This window comes from Balaenoptera ricei, chromosome 8 (genome assembly GCF_028023285.1).
Source record: "Balaenoptera ricei isolate mBalRic1 chromosome 8, mBalRic1.hap2, whole genome shotgun sequence".
Lineage (NCBI taxonomy): Eukaryota > Metazoa > Chordata > Mammalia > Artiodactyla > Balaenopteridae > Balaenoptera > Balaenoptera ricei.
The window spans coordinates 23,617,618-23,638,444 of record NC_082646.1 but is presented as its reverse complement, the minus strand read 5'-3'; positions in this window follow the sequence as shown (position 1 = coordinate 23,638,444).

Below are 20,827 nucleotides of genomic sequence, written 5' to 3'. Positions count from 1 at the left end.
CCCCCGTGGCTCCCGGTTTGTTCGAGGTCACCCTCCTGCGGACAGAGGTGAGGTTTTAAAACAAGTGCGCAGAAATAAAATCAGCCACAAACCGGAAAGGACCCACAGAAGTCCCCCTCAGTCGCCCCACCCTAACCTGAGGCCTGCGGTCAGGACAGGCTGCAATGGTCCTCCAAGACTAGAGACCTCCTGGCTCCCTCACCCCTACAGGGTCCTGGCAGGAAAATGGGGGTGGCACCAGGACAGTGGTCCGGAGCATAGCGTCACCAGGAGGACGGGGTTGATGTGAAGAGCAAGATGCCCACCCCCACTTCCACCCCCGCTGAGCACATTTTGGGCCCCTTGGGGGTCAGAGGCTGGGGCTAAAGCCCTGCAGGACAGTGGGCCAAGGTCACTCCTAGGGCAGTGGTCAGAAGCCTGGTCTAAGTACTTCTGTCCCCAGTCTCATGGTGGTAGGTCCTTGACCTTGGTCGTGGACTGACCCCTGACCCCCAACTTGAGGTTCTGCACAGAAAGCTTCCCCCCACCAGCTCACTCCTGCCTTGCCCTCTGGGCAATGGGTATGAACCCTCGAAGACTCTCTGGGCACACCCCCAGAACCCCACTTAGATCTAAGCTTGTCCCAGGTCCCACCTCCCCCCCCAGCCCAGCGCATGCCCCAGCCTGCAGGGCAGTCTGACTGTTCTGAGGGGCCTCTACCAGTTGCTGGCACAGTCACGTGGATTGGCGTGTGGTCCCAGCCCAAGAGGTGCACGGAGAGAGGGACAGGTAACTGCCACCCGCTCAGCTTGGGGACCAGCTGAGGCCCTGGGCCGGGAGGGAGGCCGTGCCTTGGCCTAGGGCAGCTCAGCAGCCCCAGGATTGCAGCTAGCTACTAAGTGTTATTTAGGATCTCGGGGCCCTGGGAAACCGGGGCTTCTGCAAACAACACCTGTGAGCAGAACGTCTAGCTGCTTCCAGGCAAGGGATCAGGACTCAAGAAGCCCTCCACTAGGTGCCAAGGTCCTCCCCTGCCCAGGGCTGGGGTCACCGTGTGGATGGGGTCTAGAGGTGAAGAGGGGCAGGGGTGCTGGCTGTTGTACACACTCCCGGTGGGAACCTACTCACCCGGTGGGCTGGTCACAAATTCGCACATTCCAGTTGTTTTCCTCACTTGTATTTTCTAACTATTAAAGAGATTATTTCTTCAAAAAAAACCCAAAAACCTAGGATGCCATTTTACAGACTGCCCCCAGTGGCTACTATTTTGGCAGCAGCAAAGGTCAACTTTAAACATTTTGCATCTAAAGTGGCTTTGGATACCTTTGGATAGAAAGTACAGTCTGAGCACTGTCCAGACACTTAGATACCTAAAGCGCATCTAAGATATCAAACCAAAGTCCTGATATCCCCTCAAAAGCTGCTCCTCCTATCAGCCCCCTTTTTCTAAGTGATACCACCCAGTTGCACACATAATCATCAACGACTTGTCTCCTTGTTACTATTTCCTTCATACCCCACATCTAATCTATCGGCAAGCCCTGTTAGCTACATCCTCAAAACACAACCTGAATTCAGTCACTTTTCACTTGCTCCAAACTTCCAACCTAAGCTAAGCCATAAACATCTCTTATTTGGACCACTGTGATAGTCTCCTAACTGGTCTCTCTGTTTCTCTTCTTTATCCCCACAAGTATATTCTCTATACCAGGTCATCTTATTGAGATACTATTTGGATCATGCCTTTTTCCAGTTCAAAACCCTCTACTCATTTAGAATAATCCACACCTTTACTCTGGCCTTCAAGACTTTACAAGATCAGACCCCTGGCTAGCTCCTTGACCTCATGTCATACCACACTCTTCTTCACTCAGTACTCTGACCATGTTGGCCTCCTTGCTTTTCCTTAAATACTCCACCCACCTACATGCCTGCATACTCATTGCCTCCTTGTCCTGGAATGTGCTTACCCCAGATCTTCCATGGCTTGCTCCTCTCTTCATTCAGGTCTCCATTCAAATGCCACTTCTCCAGTGAAGCTGTCCCCTAACAAACCTATCCAATGGAGTCCTACCTGCTCCCCCTCACTCTCCTTACATTAAGATATTTTTGCACTTCCTACTGTCTAAAATTATATTACTTATCTGTTTACTCATTTCTATCTGAACCCCTTCACTAGAATGTAAGCTCCACGAGGGCAAGACTTTTGTCTGTCTGGTTCACTGCTTTATCCCTAGTGTCTGACCCGTATCTGGCACACAGTAGGTATTAAAAAAATTACTTGTTAAACTGACAAATGAATAAAGTATTCCTTGCAAGAATTCAGAGGTTGCACAACAAGGAAATAATGCTCTTGGTGGAAGCAGGCTTAGTATCTAGGTTCACCTCTATTCAGAGTAGAGATAAGAACAATTTAAAGGTATAACTCACTTTAATTAGTACATTATCTGCTAAAAACATAAGGGAAGTGCAACATTAGGAAAGTACAGTTGACACTTGAACAACATGGGTTTGAACCTCGCAGGTCCATTGACACACGGATATTTTTCAGTAAATATGTACTATCGTCCTACATGAGCCAAGGTTGGTTGAATCCACAGATGTGGAACCACTGACTATAAACTTATACCCAGATTTTCAACTGTGTGGGGGGCGGCACCTCTAACTCCCAAGCTGTTCAAGGGCCAACTGTATACGATGAGGAAAGTGAAACACATTAAGTTTTAAAAACTGTCAATACGTGAACAAACTCTTTTTGTTTTGCTATGTGTTAATCAATTAAAAAAAAAAAAAAGTGACCACATACCAACAAGTGGATTTTTGTCTTATATCCAAAACAACCAGAGTTCTGTTGCTTTCAAGGGCCTTTAGTAAAGCCTTTGCTCCTTCACTGGTGAGGCCACACTGCTGCAGGTCAAGTGCTTTCGATGAAAGACAAAAGGTCACTTGCGAAGTCTATACAGATTTAACATATAGACAACTCTCATTTTCTCACGTGTGGAAGAGTCCTACAAAAGACCAGCCATGGCAGGTTTGTAATTTTGGGTATGGAAAAAAACAAACGTATACGCACACACATAATGTATAATCCAATTTAAAAACCTCTTCTTGGAATTTTCATTGCAGCTCCATTTACGATAGCCAGGACATGGAAGCAACCTAAGTGTCCATCGACAGATGAATGGATAAAGAAGATGTGGCACATATATACAATGGAATATTACTCAGCCATAAAAAGAAACGAAATTGAGTTATTTGTAGTCAGGTGGATGGACCTAGAGTCTGTCATACAGAGCGAAGTAAGTCAGAAAGAGAAAAAGAAATACTGTATGCTAACAGATACATACGGAATTAAAAAAAAAATGGTTATGAAGAACCTAGGGGCAGGACAGGAAGAAAGACGCAGGTGTAGAGAATGGACTTGAGGACACGGGGAGGGAGAAGGGTAAGCTGGGACGAAGTGAGAGACTGGCATGGACATATATACACTACCAAATGTAAAACAGCTAGTGAGAAGCAGCAGCACAGCACAGGGAGATCAGCTCAGTGCTTTGTGACCACCTAGAGGGGTGGGATAGGGAGGCTGGGAGGGAAACGCAAGAGGGAGGAGATATGGGGATATATGTAAATGTACAGCTGATTCACTATGTTACAAAGCAGAAACTAACACACCATTGTAAAGGAATTATACTCCAATAAAGCAAAAAACAAAAACAAAACAAAACAAAACAAAACAAAAGCACTTTTTGGATGTGCAATGATAACCCTGCCTTCAGTACCAATAAATGGTCCAACATACTCTACAATTACAGAACTGAAGAATAACTGTATATAACCTATGAGAATAAAACATCACAAAATGAATCTCAGTTCATAATTAGCAAGGGCAGCAGTGGCATGTAAACCTCAGAAGCAAAAACTGGTGGAGCTGAGAAAGGCACTGCATTCTTTTGATCATGATCTTGAGCTTCAAATCACACTTCAAACTAGTTAAAAGGGGAAAACGAAAGAGAAGAAATGTAATAACTGTTAGTTTTAGAGCAAAAAACACAAGTCTAGGAGGATACAAATAATAACAAATTCAAAGAAGGTGTGAAGACACAGTACATACTAAAAACCTATCATGAAAGTATGATGGTCAAGAACTCTCTCAGTAAAAGGTCAGACAAAAACTAGAACAAATGATCATGAATTCTAGTAGTTCTGGGGCTGAACAACCTACTCACTTAAACAAAAGGCATCATCACAAAAGCGCAGGTATTAAAAAATATTACATGAAAGGCAACTATCATGAGTCATTTTCTTAAGTGTTGTGTGGAGCATCACATTTAAATAACTGGAGTCTTTCAACACCCCATGGCACACAGAAACAGAAAGTCAGACATATGGATCTGACAGGATAGGATACAACCATTACAACCTCTCACTACAGAAGAACGGACACAGGGTATAATTAACCAACTAGCCAAATTAATACAAACAGCCAGTAAACCCATCAGTAAATCAAAGGAATACAAAATAAAACAACATGTGGTTATTCTCCTATCAGATTGAGCCAAGCCTTTACAATGTGTATACGCTTTTGATCCAACAACTCTCTTTCTAAGTATTTAACCAAAAGAAATAGTCAGAGATATAGGCAAGGACACGTATCAGAGTACTATTTGGGACTGGAAACTGGCCACAGCTTATATACAAGGACGGAGAAGCTATGTGTACTGTGGCATAGTCATATAATGGAACACTGAACAGTCACGAAAAATGATGCGGTAGATGCAAATTTACTGACTTGCTAAATTAACTGAAAAAAGTTATGAAATTTGGAGTAATCCCACTTGCATGAAAAAGGGAGAGGTATTCACTTTTGTAGTTTTACACTTTTTGAAAAGTGCTACAAGCCAGTGTTTGTGTGAGGCAGGCTTCACATCCACTGTTGGCGTGGACTACAAATTGGCATAGCGCTTCTGGATGGTAACTTGGCAATGTGTATCAACAGTCTTAAAAAGGCAGAAGCAAGAAGAACTACAATCCTGCAGCCTGTGAAACAAAAACCACATTCACAGAAAGATAGACAAGATGAAAAGGCAGAGGGCTATGTACCAGATGAAGGAACAAGCTAAAACCCCAGAAAAACAACTCAGTGAAGTGGAGATAGGCAACCTTCCAGAAAAAGAATTCGGAACAATGATAGTGAAGATGATCCAGGACCTCGGAAAAACAATGGAGGCAAAGATCGAGAAGATGCAAGAAATGTTTAACAAAGACCTAGAAGAATTAAAGAACAAACAAACAGAGATGAACTAACTGAAATGAAAACTACACAAGAAGGAATCAATAGCAGAATAACTGAGGCAGAAGAACGGATTAGTGACCTGGAAGACAGAATGGTGGAATTCACTGCTGTGGAACAGAATGAAGAAAAAAGAATGAAAAGAAATGAAGACAGCCTAGGAGACCTCTGGGACAACATTACATGCAACAACATTCGCATTATAGGGGTCCCAGAAGGAGAAGAGAGAGAGAAAGGACCAGAGAAAATATTTGAAGAGATTACAGTCGAAAACTTCCCTAACGTGGGAAAGGAAATAGCCACCCAAGTCCAGGAAGCGCAGCGAGTCCCATACAGGATAAACCCAAGGAGAAACACGCCGAGACACATAGTAATCAACTTGCCAAACAATAAAGACAAAGAAAAATTACTGAAAGCAGCAAGGGAAAAACGACAAAAAACATACAAGGGAACTCCCATAAGGTTAACAGCTGATTTCTCAGCAGAAACTCTACAAGCCAGAAGGGAGTGGCATGATATACTTAAAGTGATGAAAGAGAGGAACCTGCAACCAAGATTACTCTACCCGGCAAGGATCTCATTCAGATTCGATGGAGAAATCAAAAGCTTTACAGACAAGCAAAAGCTAAGAGAATTCAGCACCACCAAACCAGCTCTACAACAAATGCTAAAGGAACTTCTCTAAGTGGGAAACACAAGAGAAGAAAAGGATCTACAAAAACAAACCCAAAACAATTAAGAAAACGGTCATAGGAACAAACATATTGATAATTACCTTAAACGTGAATGGATTAAATGCTCCAGCCGAAAGACACAGGCTTGCTGAATGGATACAAAAACAAGACACACAAATATGCTGTCTACAAGAGACCCACTTCAGACCTAGGGACACATACAGACTAAGAGTGAGGGGATGGAAAAAGATATTCCATGCAAATGGAAATCAAAAGAAAGCTGGAGTAGCTATACCCATATCACATAAAATAGACTTTAAAATAAAGAATGGGGCTTCCCTGGTGGCGCAGTGGTTGAGAATCTGCCTGCTAATGCAGGGGACACGGGTTCGAGCCCTGGTCTGGGAGGATCCCACATGCTGCGGAGCAACTAGGCCCGTGAGCCACAACTACTGAGCCTGCGCGTCTGGAGCCTGTGCTCCGCAACAAAAGAGGCCACGATAGCGAGAGGCCCGCGCACCGCAATGAAGACTGTCCCTGGCAAACTAGAACCTATGGTGACGCCATCTAGAGCAAATATTTGAGCCATAGGTACCTCATTCGTAAGCAGCAGGAGTTTCTCTACTCACCCTTTTTGTTCTCAACCCTGCACCTAGTAAAGAGGAGGTCTTTAGCCAAATAGAATAAACTGACAGACTGGCATAACTCATCAGTTACTTGATGAAGGGCAGTCGATATTAACAGGGCTACATTTTCTTTACATTGTCCCCTCACAAACTTCTGAAGGGTGTGAAGCAGAGGTTTCAGGTTGATAGACAAAGAACAAATCTGGTCTTGGGGTCACTTTATTAGACTTACACAGTATTTTTTTTTTCTTTAAGTATTTGAAAACATTGCCAATATTCTAAATTGAGATATTAAGAAAAATACCCTCATTTGCAACTTCTCTTGAAAAATTGGAGACATGTGTTAAAACTGAAACTTCATTATCACTTGTCAAGGGTCAAGTGGAACTGAACTGTCAGTGCCTCCTCTCTCATTCTCTCTCCAAGTCATCACACTTCTCCTGAAGTTGAGGTTTAGTTTCATTCATCATTCCCTTTGTAATATTATAAACTTCCTGCCCAATTCACCCACAGGTCCTGCCAAGACCCTGAAATATTTTAGATGTTTTTTTGAGCTTCGTGTAAACCCCCTTCAAACAGCTTGCAGCAAAGATTTTCAGAGCGGTGCTGGAAACAAGAAGGAGAACAGAGACTTAGAAAAACTAAGGAGATTTTAAAAGGGAAAAAGGATAGAGACTAGAAAACAAGAGTGGACTCTACCCAACTGAAGTGGATCTTTACGGACTGAGATAGGAAATAACATATAAGGAGGCAGGAAATAATATATAATTACTAAATATTTGTGGACTGACAGATCACATTGCTCACCATTCATCTGAATACCATAGGTGAGTGTGATCATCTACAGCTGTTTTTTTTAATAACATACTTACAGACCTGCCTAGAATTTATAAGAAGGACACAAAGATTACATGTAAGATAAAAACAATAATATTTATTTAACTATAAAACTGTTGGGATCAAACCTAGTAATCAGTAAATGTGATTTTAAACTATAATAACTATAAAATGTTATATGGCTTGATGATGCTGATGCTGATGCTGATGCTGGTCTGTATTTATAGAGCACGCTATTTGGTTTGGGAGGTCATGAGAATACCCAGATAGAGTCTGTATTTCTTGCTTCTTCACTCATTTTATTCACTGACCACCTCTTGTTGAAAATGGAGAAAAAAATCCAGTAAGTCATAATTAATATGACTTGGGTCAGTTTGTCACTTATTTAATTTACTCTCTGTACTCCCTGTTCCTTGCACACTGTAGTCCCAAAAAGGGGAGAGCCAAGATCTCTGAGCACCAGATGGGTTTGCAGCAAGGGCCCTGGACAACCTAAGCTTTGGAAAGTGGAAACATCAATGTACAGAAGACAAAGAAAGAGAAAAAGAGGGAAGAAAAAGATGGCCAACTAGCCATTCTCCTTTATCATACTAAGGGACCACCTCACATCTCTGCATGGCACTCCTGAAAATCCACTTTTGGCAACAGGAATTTTGTGTGCTGTCCCACTTACAATATTAATAACATTAATATGTAAAATAACATCATGGGAGCTTAGTATGCTAAACGCTTATCCCAATCCTCACACTAGCCATATGAGACCAATATTATTATCTCAAATTTATAAATGAGGAAATTGAAGAACAAAGGGATTAAGTAAATACTCAAAATCATGCAGTGAGAGAAATGCATAACCTAGATTTGAACACAGATAATCTGACTCTAAAGCCCATGTTGTTGACTTCAATGCCATGTAGTTGCTTGTTACTTCAAACATTTATATATTTTTCTCATGCTGAATTTTTTATGTTGAGAAAAGAACCCTGGCAGTCATTCTCCCTTTCTCTCTCTGTCTTTCTTATATACCCCCTTCTTATTATATTATGAAACTTTTTATGATAATATTTAATTTCATATAAAAACAAAACTTTTTTTAATGGAATCAGTAATTCTTCCAGTGCTCAGAAAATCCAAGTTTGTAAAGTATGTATTAACACCTTCATTTTCTTAATAAAAAATATGAAACTCAAAGAAATTTGAGTTGCCAAAGTCACACTGCTATTATATGCCCCATTCTGACTCAATCTTGGTCCTTCTAATTTTGAATCTAATGTTCTTTTCAGTCTCTCTTCATGTGCTTTCTCACCTAGCTCAATGTCTGTTGCAAAAAGAACAACTACAATGCTGTGATAAATGAGTGAGCACATGTCCTAATAAAAAAAGATCACTCCATTGCACATACTTTTGTACAGATCTTCTAGCTTTCTCTTCTTATTCACAGGATAGAATGGCTAGGTGCAAAGATTAGGCTTTTCTAGGCTGTCGTTTAGGAACAAATGGTAAGTAGGAACAACAACTTCTGGTTTGTAACAGTGAAAATTAAATTACATTCTCCCTCAAGGATTTGGAATTATTTTAAAACAGATTTTCCTAAGAAAATGGAAGAAAAGTATATTCCTTTGATATTTAAGCATCTACCATGTCCAGGAGAATAAGAACTGTGTTAAAAGAAGAGAGAAAGGGGGAAGTCTGGACCAACATCCCAGAAGAATCATAGGAATTTCCCCACAGTTACTAATCTGGCTTTAATTAAGACTGGAAGACCAAAAAAGCCTTAGTGTGGGAGGCAATTAGTGCTCTGCCTCACACTAGGGATGTGTATACACTAGTCATGGACTTGGCTAATGACTGTCTTCAGAAGGACACATGTAACAGAGCAGAGACTGCTATCTGAGGAGCTCAAATTGATGCTACAGTTCACCCCAGGGAAATTAATACAGTACTGCATAAACTTCTGTCAGTTCTACATATTAAAGACACATTACTGTGTAGTTCATTTCATCAGCAATGTTTTTGAGAACCTACCATTTATCAGGCACTGTTCTAGGCACTGAGGATAGTGATCAAAACAAACAACTAAACAAAGCAAAACTTCCTTCTCTCATGTAGGGTACAATCGAATGGAAGAAGAAAGGTAATAATATAAAAACAACACAAAATGTAGTATGTCAGGTAAGTGCTGTGAAGAAAAATAAGTGCAGTGGAGTAGGGACGAGGCATTGAAACAAATGCAACATAAAATCTATCTACCTTGTTAGCAAATTTTAGGTATATAACACAGCTATAACATTAGTTATACCGTCGACCTTCAGAACTTAATCATCTTGCATAACTGAAGTTTTGTAACCTTTGACCAACAGTTTTGCATGTTCCCCTTCCCCCAACTCCTAGTAACCAACATTCTACTTACCATGAAAGACTGAATGAATGGATGAATGAATGACGGAATAGGGCAGGAGAGTAATTTTGGAGGTGATGGATATGTTTATGGCGTTGATTGCAGAGATGGTTTCATGGGTGTATACTTATCTCCAAATTCATCACATTGTTAACATTAAGTAGAGCTTTTTATATGTAAATCATACCTCATTAAAGTAATTTAAAACAAAACAACACATAAAAAGCCAAATACAACAAAACTCGCCCCTCACCCCCAAGAATAAACAAACTAGTAAATACTCTGACTTGACACTAAGAAATATACAAAAATAGGTATAATGCACAGAGGATTGTTTCCATTGGGCATCGGAGAGGAGGCAAGAGGTCTTCTTTCTCTGACAGGTCTGGTTTGTGGCCACGTGGCCCTGGAGCAGCAAAGCCTTGGAAACCTAAACCTTGCTAACAAGGAGACGGGTTAGCCCCTGGATGTCAATTTCTTCATTATAAATGGAAATTCTTTGATATAAAAACCCTACCTGAAACTTTCGTAGAGTAGGATAGAAAGGACATGCCGTTTAATACTGAGGCAGGAGATAGATGGGCTCCAGGCTAGGCATTTACAGCTAGCCTCTTGTTTACATTTCGTGAGGAAGGAGGCAGGTGGGCTCTAGACTAGATATTTACAGCCAGCCTCCTGTTTGCACTTCAAGATGTAAATAACAACAGGAACAGGGTACACAGCTGGACTTTGTTTCCTGTGGACACCTTAAGATAACAGTCACGGCAGGAACAGAAAGGGGATAAACCTTGTTTGAGTAAAAGATCACGAGGTCATATATTTCCCATCCTTGGGACAAGGGAAACACTGCACATGCGCAGAAAGGCTCCTTGGGGGTCAAAAGGAGGGGGCACCACCCCATAATATGTGATGCTAAGGCCGTCCCATAGGCCTCTGGGCTGAAATCCACCTTGGAAAAAAGTTGCGCACGCATGTTGGGCAGGGTCCTAGGGCAGGTCAGGTGTGGAAAAAGAAACCAGATAATTGGCCAAAGGTAAACAAAGATCTGGAAGAACTGCCCTATGTAAGTGATTTAACCGCCTCTTTGCCGAGCTCCTCCTCATTAGGGAGGATGCCGACACCCTTTCTTTCCAGGTGTGTATCTCTGCCTTGCTTCTGTCTTAAATAAACTGTTTCTCTGTGTGCTCTCCCACTTGTTGTGCTGTGCCTCTAAGAATAAACTTTGCACCTGTTTTTACAGTTTTTGCCTCCTTGAAACATTCTTACTTTCAAACAGAGGCAAGAGCCAGGGAAAATTTGCTTCTAGCCTCTAGCCTTTGCTGGTCTAGTAGCTAGGATTCCTGGTTTTCATCCAGGCTACCTAGGTTCAATTCCTGGGCAGGGAACTAAGATCTCACTTCAAGCCACCACTCACTGCTGCTGCCTCGCTGAGATAAATACCACAGGTGAATCTAAATGTGAAAAGTGCAATTATTCACTTTTGGTAAAAATAAAAACATCTGTGGAATTGTGGAATTAAAAAAAAATCAACTTAGAGTTACTTAGTAAGCTATCCTTATCCTCTTCCATAATTTATTCATCTACACACAGGATTTTGATGATTCATCATGTAAGAATTATTTCTCTTGGATATGTCTGAAGACAAACTAACAACTCGCCGTCTCAACAATACATCTAATTCTGATTTCCACAGTTGGTGGAAATTTTGTGTGTTACTGATTTTTAGGATCACACCACTATCTGTGAATGTTCAAGAGCTCTTCAAAAGACAGACCTGGTTTCATGTCTTGGTTCAGGCCCCTATGAGGGTAGAAGTAGCTAGACCACAAACATGTTACTTCACATGTCTAATCTTCATTTACCTCATCTGTAATCGATAGTAGTCTTGGTCTCATAGAGTTGCTGGGAGGAATCAATGATCCCACACAAAGGGCTTACATAATACTTGGTACATAGACTAACTCAATAAATACCAGTTCCTGCTAACATTCTTATTGCCATTAATGTTATATAAGAGCCTGTTTTTATTCATGTGAGTGTTCATTGATTCACTATTTCTTCTTGCTAATTTCCTTTCTGTGGTTATGTAGAAACTTCTGATAATTTCTTCTATATACTACTTAATATAAAAAAATAGAGGCAAAATAATGAGTGATGTTAAACAGCAAAGAAAGAAGACAACAGCAAACTTTATGCCACAGAAAAGCTAGTCTACTGTTGCCAAGGGACATCCTCAGGTGGCTTTTACTTACAATGGTGAGAGACTGATTTTCAGTTATGGTCTCAGAAATGTGACTTTGACAGAAAGAAGCAGAAACTTTTTAAAGGTGGAGTCAGGGTACCAAAGTTCACAGGATATATTAATAACACAAATATAATGCTGGGCAAACTGGCTAACCACATGCAGAAGAGTGAACTGAACTCTTATTTTATACTATTCAAAAGATTAACTCATAATGTACTAAAGACTTAAATGCAAAACCTGTAAGCATAAAACTACTAGAAGGAAACATAAGGAAAAAGCACCTTAATATTGGTCTTGAAAACAGTTTTTTGAATATGACGAGAATCGCAAAAAATGAAAGCAATAACAGCAAAAATATACAAGTGGGACTACATCAAACTAAACAGCATCTGCACAGAAAAACAATTAGCAAGATAAAAAGGCAGCCTACGAATGGGAGAAAATAGTTGCAAATCACCTATATGACAAGGAGTTAATGTTTGAAATATATAAGGAACTCACATAACTCAATAGCAAAAAAAATAAAAAATGGATAAAAGACTTGAATACATTTTCCAAAGACGTCATACAAATGGCCAAGAAGTACATAAAAAGATGCTTGACATCACTAATCATCAGGGTAATGCAAATAAAAACCACAATGAGATATCACCTCACACCTGTCAGAATGGCTATTATCAAAAAGACAAGAAATAACAAGTATTGAGGCTGTGGAGACTAGGAAACCATGTGTACTGTTGGTGGAAATGTAAATTGGTAAAGCCAGTATGGAAACAGTATGGAGGTTCCTCAAAAAATTAAAAATAGAACTACCATATGATCCAGCAATTCCACTTCTAGGTATATATTCAACAGAAATAAAAATAAGATATCAAAGAGATATCTGCACCCTTATGTTCACTGCAGCATTATTCATGATAGCCAAGACATGGAAATAACCTAAGTGTCCACCAATGGATGATTGGATACGGAAGATGGGATATGTGATATGTTCCATTGTGTATATATATTCAACCCTAAATAGAAGGAAATCCTGCCTTTTGTGACACCATGAATGGATCTTGAGGGCATTATTCTAAGTGAAATGAGTCAGACAGAGAAAGACAAATACTGTATGTTCTCACTTATATGTGGAGTATAAAAAAGCCAAATTCCTAGAAACATAGAGTAGAATGGTGATTACTAGGGTATAGGGGAGGAGGAAATGGGGAGATGTTGGTCAAAGTCTACAAACTTCCAACAATAAGATGAATAAGTTCTGGGGATCTAATGTATAGCATGGTGACTATAATCATCAATACTGTATTATATACTTGAAAGTTGTTAAGAGAATAGATCTTAAAATTTACCAACACATACACACACACACACACACACACACACACACAGTAATTTTGTGAGGGAATAGAGATATCAATTAACCTCATTTTGGTAATCATTTTGCAATATACATGTGTATTAAATCATCACATCGTACACCTTAAAAATATACATCAATGATCTATCAGTAAACCTGGAATAAAATAATACCAATATGATACTAATAAAATTAATCTTATGTCATAGGAAACAGTACTGCTTTGAGGACTGGCAGTCGTATCATATATCCAGCACATGCATTTCCCAAAACACACACATTCACACCACACACACTGGAAAATAAATTCTAGTCCAAAGATTTCTGTCAAGCCTAGAATCAAGGCAAGGTAAGTGAGTTATATAACTTGAAAGGTTAATAGCACAAAGCTATGATATCTCAATGTACACATCTCAATTTGTTTTTGGGGTAAAGGGATCTCTTAGGCCAGAGTAAATTCTTCTAAGCAAAGTTCTCTAAAAAGTATTGCCAATGTTTGTCTCTCTGTTTTATGTTTTCTTGTTTGAACTATCTACCTTCTGAGTGATCTATTCTCCATCTAACCCTGGTAATTTAATTGGTTAACTTAATTAACCAATAACCAATCAACTGGTTAACCAATAGCTTGGTCTTTCTCTTTATGATTGGACTTCAAAAAGGAGTTGATCGTTAAGTATATTTTGCATTTATCTGATTTCATTTATTATGTGTTGCTATATTGTTAACTTTTAACAGTTAAATGTTTTTAGGGCAGTTTGCTGTCTTATATATGTAGATACATGTGTGTATTCATATATATAAATTAAACCCTCACCATGTGAAATCTATATTAAATGTCTCACATTAAAAGATATAACTAAGTATATATCGCATTGTTTACACAGTGTTGTTTTGCTGATTAATTTTCTAATACTTAGATTACCAAGTTATTTTATAATGTAAGATCGTTTCTTAAAAACAAGTGGTACAAAGGTTTTTAAATGTAAGTTCTTGTATTAGACACTTATAAGTAAATGTTATTTCACTAGAAGGATATGTAACTGAGCAGGATCCTACGGGGCCTTCCCAGGACAGACCCCTCCATGTCCTTTGCCCACCTCTTGTTTATAGAAAAACTTTAGTCTCCTAGGCCTCCCCTGAGTCACAAAAGGCTGGCTCAAGAATTAATGATTAGAAAAATGTGAACATGTAGTAACAAAGAAAGAGCAATTGGGCCAGGAGAACTGGTATCAATTTAAACAATGGATCAGCCATATAGCAGAGTCACAGAATCTTTAGTTCCTCCCTGAAGGACATAGATAATAGCATCTGATGCACATTCCTGAGCTGTTTCACAGATACTAAAACCCCCACCAGATGGAAGAAGTTAACTGCAAGATGACCATGAGCACATAGCCCCCAGACTGGCTGGAGCCTGAGGATTGATGACGCTAACCCCTGTGACATCACCCTGGTACCTCACCGTCAACCAATCAGAGAATTGTGCACGTGCTGATCATGTACCCTGAGACTCTCTCGCTCACCATGCCTTTAAAAACCCTTCCTTGAAACCCATCAGGGAGTTCGGGTCTTTTGAACATTAGCTGCCCGGATTCCTGGCTTCGCACCTGCAGTAAATGCTGCACTTGCCTTCACCAAAACCTGGTGTCAGTAGATTGGCTTTACTGGATAAAACTAAATAAAATACATCATAATTAATAATATGAATGTGATCCTGGAAATGTGTTAAATTTTCACATCCCACAAAGACTCTGGAGTTGCTCCTCCATTATACTGAAGAAAAAAGTTGGTGGGAGCACCTGAAACCAACTTCAAAACTCGCCTTCACTGTATTTGCCTTTTGGCAACCCACACACTATTTTCAAGCCCACGATGAGAAGAGCAAAACTTTTGCAAGAGGGAACAAAGAACAAGAAAAAAAATTGCTTAGAAACTCAATAGACCAGAAAGAGAGTAGAAAATTATCATGAAAAAAAGAGCTTTTCATGTTGACTGCAGCTGCTGTAAAACTACTATCTGGTATAGGTCAAATTAGTTATGAAGAAGTGTGTAGGAAGACACAGCCCTCAGTAAATTGCATTAGGAACTAAGCAGGTGGGTAGATTCTATTCCCTGTTATGCAAGCTGATGGAGCTGTCATCTTTGAAAGAACTTAGAATGGCTATTTTTTCTAATTAACTTGCCCTGGGTAAGTAACACACTCTTCTAATATCCTGCCCACCCAACCTCAAAAGCTGCATCTTTTTCTTTGCTCACTCCCTGCTCTTCTTATTATATATGCCTAATCACCAGAATTCCCTGAATATGACTTCTACTTCTTTGCCTCTGGGATTTTATTCAATCTGTTCTCTGTGCCTAAAATGACTTCTCTACCCACCAAGTCAATGGAAAATCTACTCTTCTTATAAGACTCAACTCTAAGGCTACTTTCAAAGGCAATTTTCTAAGTGACACCTCCATTTAGAAATAATTATTCTTTTTGAATAAGCCTTTCTACAGAAATATTTCCAAGCCTCAAAAGATACCTAATAAGATGTAATGGATAGTACATTCTCATCACTCTAGTTATATGACTTTGGAGAGATTAAGATTTCTGATCTCATTTTTTTCTTTTGCAAAATAGGAATAATAATCTTGGAATCTTGTTGTAAAAAATAGTCTGTGCATGCTAATTAGCATTTGTATGTTAGTCTCTGGCATAGGTCCTAGTTCACAGTAAGTATTCAATAAGTGGTAACAATTAACAGCTTCTTATGCTTATAATTACAGTAATTTCTTTATCTGTATGCCTCCATTAGACAATTGGTTCCTTGAAGGTAGATACCAAACCTTTGAATTCATTTCTGTATCTTCATCCCTATTCCCAATCCATCGATGTTTCTCACAGTGACTTGTACTTAGCAAGCTTTTTTTTCCAATAAAAGTTCCCTAGCTTATTCAATTAATATATTATATAAGTGTGATGTTGTGATTTATAATAAGAAATACATATTTGGTATTCATCCCCATTTCTGGCCTAGAGTTCCTAAAACCCTTGGGATTTCCTAAGTGTGGGAGGCCTAAAGGTATTTTTGTTATGTTAATTAGGTGACTTATGGAAAGCACCTGTGAATAGGGGCTTAATTTCTAAGACAGTCAACAATGTGATTAGAAGGTTGGAACTGCAGTCCCACCCCCTGATATCCTGACATCTGGGGAAGGAAAATGGCTGGAGATTGAATTCAATCAACAATGGCCAATGATTTAATCAATCACAGCTCTGTAATGAAGCCTCCATAAACACCTAAAAGGACAGGGCTCTGAGGGTTTCTGGGCTGGTGAACACGTGGAGATTTGGTGAGACTGGCACACCTGGGGAGGGCATGGAAGCTCTGCGCCCCTTCCCACATACCTTGCCCTATGCATCTCTTCCATCTGGCTATTCCTGAGTTATAACCTTTTACAATAAACCAGTAATCTAGTAAGTAAAATGTTTTTCAGACTTCTGTGAGCCTCTCTAAAAAACTGATCAAACCCAAGGAAGGAGGGGCTCATGGGAACCTCTAATATATAGCCAGTTGGTCAGAACTACAGGTAACAGCCTGGGCTTGTGACTGGCATCTGAAGACCAAGGAGGGGGGTCCTTGAAACCTCCAATTTGTAGCTAGTCAGAAGCACAGGTAACAACTTGGGCTTGTGACAAGCATGCGAAGTATGGGGGTCGGGGGGGCAGTCTTGTAGGATGGAGTTTGTAACCTGTGGAATCTGATGATATTTCTGGAAAGACAATGTCAGAATTGAGTTGAATTGTAGGATATCCAGGTGGTGTCCCAAGAATTGCTTGCTGGTATGGGAAACTTCTCCCATAACCCACACTGGAATTAGTATCAGAACCTATTGAGTAAGTAACCCCACATTTTCATAGCTCAACTGAATAAAACTGGTTTTATACAGTAATAAAAATAAAACAACTATCTTGTAATTTATCTATCATTTTGATTCTGAAGCTTGAATATTCTTATAAGGGCCTGGGCTTGAGAAATTTAATGATCACCAGATAAACATGTAATAAAATAGAGTCTATTTCATAATAGTAGAGTTTGATGTATAATAGTAGAGTTTATACTATATTATATGAAATGTCTTTAAATATTGGTTTATGAATTATAAACTGAAAGAGACTTGGGGACTATCTAATCCAACCCTACTTATTTCACAAACGAGCAAACGGAGACACAGTGTGTGTTGGGTAAGGGGCTTGTTAGGAGACATGCAGATTGGAAGTCAAAGAGCTGAGACTTAAACCCAGGTTTCTTCATTATTCTTTCTTACCTAGCACTTACATGTCTTTGGAAAAGAGTATTTAGATTTTCCAATTGTGTTATCAATATGATAAAACATCTAAAATGATTTTGAGCAAAGGCCAGATATTTTTTCAGAATGGTAATAATAATTTTGAACTGAATATCTTCAGGTAATAAGATTTAAGTTGACCTTCAAAAGTAGGATATTTTAAAGTTACTTCAAGTGTGAGAAATAATGAGAGAAGTGTGGAAGCAGAATAGACAAAGGGTTCCTGAGAGACAAGGAAAAGAAGACGGGGTTGGAGAAGCATGTTTACAGAACTCCAGCCCAACAAATGCAGAAAATGACATAATTATAAGGAATCTGAGAAACATGTGGTCCAATTCAATCATGTGATGGTAAACAAAACGGAAACATCTTGTCTTTTTCACTAAATCATTAACTACATCTGAAGGACACTGAGGAAGAGGCCCTAATTATTAAAAGTAAGTTTTAGGAAGATTAATCTGGCAATTGTGTGTAGAAGATTATGGAAAAGTCATGGTATAGATCCTCATAGATCATCTGTGAATCCTTAAAGGTAGGCTGAAGCTCCAATCAAGTTGTAGCAGTAGAAAGTAAAACACATAAGTAACGTTACAAAAGAAACATCAGAAAATCACAATTGGCTGGAGAGTAGGTAAAGGGAAGAGATGGAAATAGAAGGATATCACAGTTCATGCTAATATTTCAAGCTCAGGAGACCCAAGTTTTCCAATGTCGACATTAGGATGCATGGAAGAAGGTCAGGCAGGTTCAGTATGACAGGTTCAGCTTCAGACACACTATCTTTGGGTTGAACGTGAGACAATTCAGTACATGTGTTCATGAGCTGAGAGAGGGGTAGGAGCAGGAGACATAGATTGAGATGGTACACACATAAAGGTGAGAACTGAACCTATATAAGGAGAAAGCTCTTGGAAGAGAAAAATAGGAAGAAAAAAGTACAGGAGGCCAAGACAGATTCCTAGCCAATACTCACATCTGGTTGGCAGAAGATAGAAAGGGAATCAATGAGGAAATGAAGGGCCACAAGTGGAGTATTTGAAAACAAAAACAAACAAAAAACAAAAACACTATGGTATTTTCAGCTCTATCTTGGAAGAATTCTATATCTTAAATGTTAATTTGGGAGGTTGTCCACCATGTATATGCATATCAATTTCAAAATGTTAGTTTCTGTGTCAGTATGTATATCTGGCCAAATGTTTCAAATCTTGCATGAAAAACAATTATAGAAAGTTCAGTAAAGAACTTTGAAAGAAGAGAATTACATCAGACTAGTTCATCTTCAGAAATGCAATAGTGAGTTGAAATATCTCATTAAATTTTGATTTCTAAGTAAAAGTCTCCCCAGACTACTTGTTAAATATTAGATATCAAATTTGCTTTTGCTCTGAAACCCCTTTTATCAGGATTTATGACTGAGGCACAAATGATGTCTGTTGTTTGACTCAGTGGGAAAGCCTACACGGGTCTGGTTAAATTGCTTAAATAAGTTGACAAATCTGGACACCAGTATCACTGAAGGAGCTACATATAATCTTGAAAGAGATGGAAGAAGAAAGGACAACGAGTGTCAGAATTTGTTTAAATTAAAAAGCTTGCAACCACTCACTGATTCATTGAATGATGCTCTTTAAACCACAATAAATCGTATACCATCAACGGTGAAACACAACTTAACCTATGATTGTTTTTCATGATTACAAAGGTTTGTGTGAATTTTTGTTTCAATTTTCAAAGAACTAATGGGGAATCCCCTGGAAGTCCAGTGGTTAGGACTTCACACTCTCACTGCCAAGGGCCCGGGTTCAATCCCTGGTCGGGGAACTAAAATCCCACAAGCTGTGTGGTGCGGCCAAAAACAAAAACAAACAAACAAACAAAAACTAATGAATCAGTTCAGAATGAAAGTAAGTCATGCCCAACTAAGCAGATAATCTTGGGAAGTTCACTTTTCCTTAATTTCTGTCTCTGTAAAATGGGATTGAGGTGGATGATCTGAAGTTCCTTCTCTCTTTAACAAGAATTAAGTAGTTTCTAATTATTGAACTGGGATGGTAATGTGTCTCTTATCAAACCCCCTGCAACTTAACTTTGCACATAGTTGGAACATGGATATGGATATAGGTATGGAATACATAACTTGCTATAAGTAAAGCATTAAATTTAAGCATTAGGTTGAAGTGAATAGATTTTCTTAAAAAGTATATTTGTGGGAGGTTTAAAGATTAATGTAGATATGTATCATGTGGAAAATTAGTGCAAAGCTTTAGGAAACATAGGATGGCAAAAGTTCTGCTTCTAAGGCAGGAAAGCTTTTAGGAGATGGGGAGAGACTACCTGGTTGGTTGTGTAGCTCAAAGGCGGTAGTGTGTGTATGTGTGTGTGCGCACATGTGCGTGTGTGTGTGTTGTGTGCAATTACTATATAGAAATATGAACAGTAGATATAGAAAACAGAGGTAAACCTTTTAAGCAATCATGAAACAACCGTGCAAAAGTGGGTATTTTGTTGATGTCGTTTGTTTGGTTGGAGTAGTATACCAAGTCCTCCCACAGCAACTCCTGGTCTCCGCAATTCCCCAAACTAGCAGCACAACCAGGGCACATCACCAGGCTGTCGGAAAGAGACAGCTATAGGATTTCACTTTCAAGAGACCAAATAAGTGTATCTCTGAACATATTCTCTGACTGCAATCCAACAAAATTAGAAGTTAATTATAAAAGTTTTCAAAAATCCAACATTAACAATTGAATGAAAGAGGAAATCAAGACACAATTGTAGATCAGTCATTCTTTAACATATATAAGGAGATTGTACTTGAAAAAGAGTGTGACACCTTAGGAACAATTAACGAACACAAATTAAAACACAATGCCATCAGATTGGGAATATACGTATACATATAGCTGATTTACTTTGTTACACAGCAGAAACTAACACAACATTGTAAAGCAATTATACTCCAATAAAGATGTAAAAAAAAAAAAAAAAGCCATCAGATTGCCAACATATCTAAAGACACTGATAAGAGCCAGGTCTGACAGTGTATAAAGAAATGGGTGCTGACATACACTGTTGATACGACTTTA